The following is an 8,621-nucleotide window of genomic DNA, read 5'->3' as shown; positions in this document are numbered from 1 at the left end:
AAATATATATATATATATATATATATATCTCTTTTTTTTTGTAATTGTATAACTGATGAGATTATAGATGATGAAGTGACAAAGAAGGAGATAATACACGGAATGATCGGTGCCCTATGGTCGTTCTCCTTTGTTCTCGACTGACTGCTCTTCTGATTATTCTGGAGCTGGTTGTTCCTGCTTCATATTCTCTTACAGCGATTACGAGTAAGAGGCTGCGTCGATCCTTTCATATCCAACCTTTTTGCACATATCTGCATAAATGAAACTGAAGAATAGAATGCATGAAGCCGGAATAAAGGCTTAGGTACAAGGTGGGTACTAGCTAAAAATGAACTAGCCACTCAGGATCAGCAAGATTGGTAAAAAGAGTAAGAAGTCCTGAGTGTAAGTCTCGTTTCCCTGATCTAATGCCAATAACAAGAGGAATTTGCAGTCAAAATTAGGTTCAAGTTAGATGGAGTTAAGTCGGCCCAGTGTAACCTGATCGGTTGAAAACTTCTGGAGAGTCAGGTGAGATAAGTCAGGGCCGTTCCAGGTCCAAGTGTGGGTCTTTCGTCGCTGCTAAGGTCACTGAATAAGAATGTTAGAGCACGAGGTGGTTAAAAGATCATCACAAAATAGGGTCCTAATTCCCACAAGAGTTTGGACTGACTCAATGAAACACAAAGACTGACTCAAACATAAAAACCGAAAGAGATTAGTTTCACACAATCACCTCCCCTAGACTTAGTTCACACCATCCCTGGTTGTGAAAATAAATTTGAGGTAGGCTAAAAACAAACCAAACAAGCAATTAATATGCAAGATAATAAATTGTTCAGATGGATAAGACAATGAGATAGGGTGATAAGGCGGGATCAGTCTGACTCGCCGCTCTCGGAGCTACCAGCCGTCCTCCTGTTCCTCGGGAGACCCTCTGCTCCAGCGGAAGATCCAGCCGGTTCCTTGTCTGGGCGGTGGGACTGCTGTGGAGTCTCCTCAGCTGAGGATGGTTGCGGCTCTTGACCGCCGAAACATAATCCCGTGATTGCCTTGAGGTTCCTCTTCATGAGGCTGTTGGTCCTCCGCTGCGAATCAACCATCCAGCGACGGTATGCTGCCTCGTCCGCGTCATCGTCGAGAGGGCCTAAGTCATAGGCCGTTTCCTCGTCCGGTGTGATGTCCTCTGGCTCATCCATATCATCATCAGGAGGTGGTGCTCGTGGGTCGGCGCAGAGGAACTCTGGGTCAGGTAAGAAACGAATGTTCTCTATCGAACTGAAGTTCGTGAGGTGCGGTTGGGGCAGCTTGATGAACAACACGTTTCCCTCCGTATCCGTGAATCTGTATGTGGTCTCGTCACGGAGGTTGTGGCACGAGATCAGATAGTGAGTGTCCACATACTAAATGTTGTAGTTGACCGCGTAGGCTTGGAGGTTGACCCAGTAGTGCTTGAACAACGGAGTGAGCAAGCTGCCGCAGCGATCCTTCTTGTTCTCAGTCCTGAGCAGGAAGTCTTTTCGTGAGTAGAACATCCAGATGAGATGGAAGCCGGGGTTGGTTTGCACAAGCTGAAATGGGATTCCAGCTCGTGATCTGCAGATCTCATCCTCAAGACCTGAGTATAGCATCTGCAGTTATCCTTTGGTGACCTTTGAGGTTTGATCCTTCGCAAAAAGGAGGTTGGAGACCATCTTTGCGATTACCCTCAACGTAGGGTTTCTGATCTGGGACTGATACACCTTTCGAGAGGCGAATGATCCACTACCGGTTGCGATGAGGTCCCAAAACCGCTCCGTCGGAGTGAACTTGTTCTCTACTGCAACATCCTTTCGCTCGTCCCAGATCTCATATATCTCATTGAGCTGGTCAAGCGAAAGGGAGCAGAACTTGCCATCGGCCATGAATGAGAAAGAACAGTTCTCATATGTGGGTGCCTGAGGGTTGTCGTAGCCGATCTTAGCTGTAGCGAGCGCTTGTCTCACTAGGTCTGGGTATAGTTCGTGCGTCAGGTAACATAGGGGAGCGATCCCCATTGCATTGAGCTTCTCAAACACGTCTGTGTCAATCCCAAGAGCAGCGAGGGTCTCGTTGTGACCGAATCGAGTGGGCAAGATCTTGGTGTTGAGAAGCGTGTTGTATCGTTGCGCAGACTCTTTGTCCCACCCTTCCTAGTTGAAGGTGAGGAGCATTGGGTCGTCGAGATCTATCGGCTGACCCTCTTTTCCAATGCGCGTCCATGGGTAAAAGGCTGGGGCCTGCAGGCGGGACGTAGTTCTCGCGGGTAATATTCGGGGTTTTCATCACCTTTTGCTTGGTTCTCGGAGCCATCTGCAAAATAGAACAATGAATTATGCATTAGTACCGTTTGTGGGTTGTGTAGAAAACGATGGAAGCCATTCAATTTTCGAACAACCCAAATCACAACATGAAGAACAACGACCCTTAAATAGCCCAAATCCTACCCGCGCAACCAACAATCAACATTATGAACAGTCGCAATTCTTAATTCAATTTCGAAACAAGGCGGTTCTCATTATATTTTTTTATAATGAATCTTCTATCTTTCTAGCAATCTCAAGATGAACTTATCAAAGTATAATGCCATGAAAAACGATTCAATCGCTTAAGAGGAAAATGGAGGAACCGTGATTTGCGATTTGGAGCGAGATCGAATTTTACCTTGTTCGGTTGAGAGAATGCTGGAAAACTAGAGTAAGCTTGAAATCCCAAGGAGTTAGAACCAAAATCGATTGAGAAAAGATTGAGAGTTTAAAGTTTTCAAATTTAGGGTTCTAAACTTATGGGGAGGAGGTTTTCGGCGACTTGGGGCTAAGTGGGGAAGTGGGGTAGTTTCCTTAAATAGGCAAACCCTAACCGCTTCCTCTTCTCTTTTTTTTTTATTTTGAGTCGAAAACTTACCTGGAGGAGCAGTTGTTCTCCAGCGAGAGCAGTCCGTGGACTGTTCCTCCGGGAGTCTTCGATTTTATCCTTCCTATAACAGAAATCAAAACAAGATGGAACAAAATACGAAAAGAAAAACATATTTACACTTACCAGTGGGTTGCCTCCCACCAAGCGCTCGATTTAAGTCTCTAGCTTGACTTTGATCAGCCTATTGATCTGGGGATGGATCGCCTAAGGGAATTTCTTCCCCTTCTATTGTCGTTTCAGCTAGGTATGGCTTAAGACGCTGACCATTTACGACGAACTCCCCTCCATTTGGATCCAATAGCACCAAGGCTCCATATGGTCTGACCTCTTTGATAGTAAACGGTCCGGACCACCTGGATTTCAGCTTCCCAGGGAACAGCTTCAGCCTAGAGTTGAAGAGCAAGACTCGATCATTTGGTTCGAAGCTTCTGCTGATGATCCGCTTATCATAATAGGTGTTGGTCTTTTCCTTGTAGATCTTCGTGCTTTCATAAGCCAGGTGTCTGATCTCTTCAAGTTCGTGAATTTGAACGGAACGCCTCTCCTTGGCTGATTTGATATCGAAGTTGAGTAGTTTGACAGCCGATGCCGCCTTGTACTCGAGTTCCACAGGGAGGTGACATGCCTTGCCATAGACCAGATGATATGGAGTGGTCCCTAATGGCGTTTTGTAGGATGTTCTATAGGCCCATAGCGCATCATCTAACTTTAAAGACCAGGCCTTGCGTGTAGTTCCGACCGTTTTCTGCAGGATGCTCTTGATCTCCCTATTAGACACTTCCACTTGGCCACTTGTCTGAGGATGGTATGCTGTAGCAACTTTGTGCTTGACACCGTTCTTCTTCAAGAGCCCTTGGAAAACCTTGTTGATGAAGTGGGTGCCTCCGTCGCTTATGACCACTCTAGGTACTTCAAACCTAGGAAAGATGATGGTTTTAAACATTTTGATCACAACCCGTGCGTCATTAGTGGGACTGGCGATTGCCTTTACCCACTTGGAAACGTAATCCACTGCCACTAGAATGTACTCGTTCTTATACGATGGTGGGAATGGTCCCATGAAGTCCATCCCCCAACAGTCGAACACCTCGATCTCGAGTATGAAGTTCTGGGGCATCTCGTTCCGCTTGCAAATGTTCCCTTGTCTTTGGTATGAACTGCACTTTGAGATGAAAGCTTGTGCATCACGGAACATTGTTGGCCACCAGAAACCAGCTTGCAAGACATTGTAGACGGTCTTGAATGCTGCAAAGTGACCGGCATAAGAAGAACAGTGGCAATGAAGCAAGATTTCCAGAATTTTTGCTTCCGGAACACTCCATCTTTGCAGTGTCGATACAAGAACAGTTCATCCCAAAAGTAGAGTTTTACATCCCTTAGAAATTTCCGCTTCTCATTCCCAGTAAGCTCAACCGGCTCTTTCTCTGCAGCTAAAAAATTAGCTATCTCAGCGAACCACGGTAGGTAGGAATGCCTCATTTTTATAGCAGCAACAAAGTGTTCCTGGTCGGCGGAACAGTCCGCAGAACAATCAGAGAAGCTTTCCGTGGAACAATCTGCAGAACAGTCCATGGCGTGAGTATCTGGTCTGTTCTCGGCATACAGACCAATCGAGTAGACTTTTTCTTCAGGGAGACTGTCGTTAAGAACAGTCTCGTCGTCGATCTTCATTCTAGACAAATGGTCGGGGACTCAATTCTCAATCCCTTTTTTGTCTTTGATCTCAAGGTCGAATTCCTGGAGTAGGAGGATCCATCGGAGCAGGCGCGGTTTGGCATCCTTCTTCGTCAGCAAGTACCTCAGAGCCGCATGATCTGTGTGACCTAAATTTCTCGAAGGCGTAGACTATGGCCAAAAGCTCCTTCTCTATTGTGGCATATCGGCATTGGGCTTCATCCATCGTCCTGCTCGCGTAGTAGATCACATGCAGTTTCTCATCCTTCCTCTGTCCCAGCACTGCTCCTACCGCGAAATCACTAGCATCTGTCATGATCTCGAAGGGTAAGTCCCAGTCAGGAGACTGAACAACCGGTGCACTGATCAAGGCTCCTTTGATCGTGTGGAATGCGGTTAAACATTCGCTGTCAAACTCGAATCTGGTATCCTTGCAGAGCAGTCTCGTGAGTGGTCTTGCAATCATTGAGAAATCCTTGATGAATCTCCTGTAAAAACCCGCGTGCCCCAAGAAACTCCTTATTCCCTTGACTGATGTTGGTGGCTGCAAGCTCATCATGACTTCAATCTTTGCCTTGTCGACCTCGATACCCTTCTCAGAGATCTTGTGCCCGAGAACAATCTCATCCTTAACCATGAAGTGGCACTTCTCCCAGTTCAGCACTAGATCCTTCTCCTCGCAGCGCTGCAGTACCCTGCACAAGTTTTTTAAACTGACAGAAAAGAGCTTCCATAGACACTGAAATCGTCCATGAAAACCTCCATTATATCCTCAATCAGGTCAGTGAAAATAGACCTCATGGAACGTTGAAAGGTCACAGGATCATTGCACAAGCCGAATGGCATTCTCCTGTATGCAAACGTGTCGTATGGGCACGTGAACATCGTCTTCTCCTGATCATCCGAGTGGATAGGGATCTGAAAGAAACCTGAATAACCATCTAAAAAGAAAAAGTATGGGTGGTTAGCTAATCGTTCAAGCATCTGATCAATGAAAGGTAATGGAAAGTGATCCTTGCGAGTTGCAGCATTCAATTTGCGAAAATATATGCACATGCGATGTCCAGTTACTGTTCGAGTAGGGATCAGTTCATTCTTCTCATTTGTTATGACAGTTATTCCACCCTTCTTAGGAACTACATGAACAGGGCTAACCCAGTTACTATCAGAGATGGCATAAATCACACCAGCTTCTAGAAGTTTCATTATCTCTTTCTTTACAACATCTTTAAGATTTGGATTTAACCTCCTCTGATGTTCTATAGAAGTCATCGATTCATCTTCTAGGTGTATTATATGCATGCAAAGATCAGGTGAAAACGCCTTACGGTATTTTCTCAGCTCACACAGGAATTTAGCTGTTTCTACATTGTTCAGTTCAAAATTCACAATAACAGGATAAGTAGAATTTTGCCCTAAGAACGCGTACTTGAGCCCCGTAGGGAGTGATTTGAGCTCGATCTTTGGAGCTTTCAGTTTGCTCCATGGATCGTCGCGTGGCGTGCTCAGCTTAGTAGCGCCCTTCGAAGTGACTGCTCCAAAGGTATCGCTCTGATTGCTCTCGTCTTTCTCCCCAAGACTTAGATAGCTTACAAGTATCTCCATGCTTTTGGCTGAGTCAAGCATCTTGTCGTAGCCGTCCGCGTCCACGCTCATTACATTGTGCTCTGTCGCAGAGCGGGTCAAAGCTAGCTCGAGCGGATCGTCGGTCAGGATCTCCTCGATCATCCCTTCTTGAGGGAGTTGCGCCTGGTTGTTATCCTCAACGGTGTATGTCTGCGCATCTAGCATCGGTTTCTTCAGAAATTTGTTTATTTCGAACTTCATCGCAATGTCTCCTAGGTGAAGATCAATCCTTCGTTGCCGAACATCAATGATCGCACCAGCTGTGCACAAGAAGGGACGTCCTAGGATGAGTGGATCTCTCGGTTCTTCTTCAACTTCCAGAACCACAAAATCTGTCGGAACAAATGTGTTACCCACTCGGACATGAAGGTCTTCCAGAATACCCACTGGTGACTTGACTGATCTGTCGGCAAACACCAGCGAGATTCTTGTCGGTTTGAAGTTTGTGAAGCCCAGTCGTTTTGCCACAGAGTAAGGCATGAGATTGACGCTGGAACCCATATCGCATAGAGAACAAGCGAATACAGTTCTCCTTATTTGTTTTGGAGAGGAAAAACTTGCCGGGATCATCCAATTTCTTTATCGGCTTGTTCTGAAGTACCGCAGTGCACTCTTTTGAAACCATCAGTAGCTCACTATCTCCAGTCACCTTACAAGAGATCAACCCTTTCATCAAGCTGCGCATAGAAGGTATCATCTGTATCGCATCTACAAGAGGTAATTTGATAGTTAGATCTTCCAGCATCTTTTTACACTTGGTCTCCTCCTGATCCTTGCGAGACGTCTTTGCCGGAACAGGATATGGAACCTTTGGGGTGTATTCGCGCGGAGGAACAGGCTCAACTGGTGGAGCGACAGGTGTCAGATCAATCTCAGCAGACTGTTCCGGTTCCTCGTCATATAAAGGAGGTGCTTCAGATCGTGGTTGCTCACCCTATTTCTGCTTACCCTTCTCTGCTGCTGATAACTTCTTGGGCATTGTATCCGGTAGGTTTCTTCCACTCCTTAGTGCTACAGCACTGCATTCCTTAGGATTTTTATCGGTCTTTCCAGGTAGAGTACCTTGCTGCCTCTTGACGCTCTCAGCTGTCTGTGCGATCCGAACATCCATCTGGCGCATATGGCTGGCTACGTTATCATATTTGGTACTCAGGTCATTGAACATGTGGTTCATCCTGGAGTTGATGTCCGTGGTAACTTGATTCAACGCTTTCCCTTGAATCTGCTGACCCTGGAGCAACTGCTGCATCATCGTCGCTAGACCCTTTATTTCGTCTTGCGGAGCAATCGCTGGCGAAGGAGCGGTCGGTTGAGCAGTTTGCTGTTTCTGGTTCTGGAACTAGTTATGCTCCGCTTGGCTCAGGACATATGTTCTTCCCTGATATGGTTTCTGATAGCCGTTGTTCTGCCCTTGACTGTTCTGAGCGTTGTCAACCGGGCTGTCAACCTTGGAATATGAAAAGAGGTGAGGATTGTTCCTAACGTTATGGTTCGGGTGGTAGTTCTTGTACTGCCATCCTTGTCCATTAACGTAGCTCACTTCTTTCTGATCATCCACGGTGTTGTCTCCCTCAGTTGAAGCGTCTGAAACATTGTTCTCTGATGCAGCTTCCTCCATGATGAACACTTGGCTCTGATTACCTTTCAACAGCTGGTCAACCTTAGCCGCAAGGTCGTCTATGCTGTTTACGCTTTTGGAGCGATCATGCTCCTTGTTGTGGGAACCGAAATTCGCACTGTCGATTTCCGTTTAAATTAGGAAACTAGGAAAACCCTAATTTCTCAGAGGTCCCAGATATCTGCTAATATCACACGCCAAGCAATCAGAACACGAGATAACAACGATAAAGTATATGGAATCGTAAAAAGAGAGCAAAGAGAAGTCTTATTCCGAATTTGCGTATGAGCGTTTACAACAAGGTATAAGCCTGGGCTCGAGAGCTGTCGGCGAGATTCCTAATTCTAACAACCTTAAGACGGCTAAACCTAATTGAGTCGCAGCTCGAAATAACAAAAACGGAAAGTTGCCTAATTGCTCTAAGTGCTAAGTTTGCTGTGAAAAAGTCCTCCTTTGTGCCTCTCGCCTAGGCCTCCTTATATACTCGCTCCTAGGTCGGTTTACGCTTTTCCCTTTCTGCCCTTAAGCCGTCATAGCTCAAAAATGGAGATATTCCATTTTTCCCGATATTCGTAGTTATCTTCCAAAACTTCGTATTTATCCGCGGAAACTTGACATTTATCTTTCCTTGCGAACCAAGTGTAAACCGTCCCACGGTTTATGGGCTTTTGGTTAAGAAATCGTAAATGGGCTTTGAGTCACGTCTTAGGTCTCTTTGGGCCGTCTTTTGGCTCAGAACATTTATTACGGCTTCTTTCGATAAAAACGAACTTTCTGCGGTTTTTAT

At 45.9% G+C, this 8,621-nt stretch overlaps 1 pseudogene; it reads right to left on the bottom strand.

Moving 5' to 3' along the window:
• Positions 1-860: 860 nt before the first annotated feature.
• On the bottom strand, positions 861-7,468 carry LOC106302784 (annotated as a pseudogene).
• Positions 7,469-8,621: the final 1,153 nt, after the last annotated feature.

Source organism: Brassica oleracea, chromosome C7 (genome assembly GCF_000695525.1).
Source record: "Brassica oleracea var. oleracea cultivar TO1000 chromosome C7, BOL, whole genome shotgun sequence".
In the NCBI taxonomy this organism is placed as follows: Eukaryota; Viridiplantae; Streptophyta; class Magnoliopsida; order Brassicales; family Brassicaceae; genus Brassica; species Brassica oleracea.
This window is presented reverse-complemented; position numbering and strand designations above follow the sequence as displayed.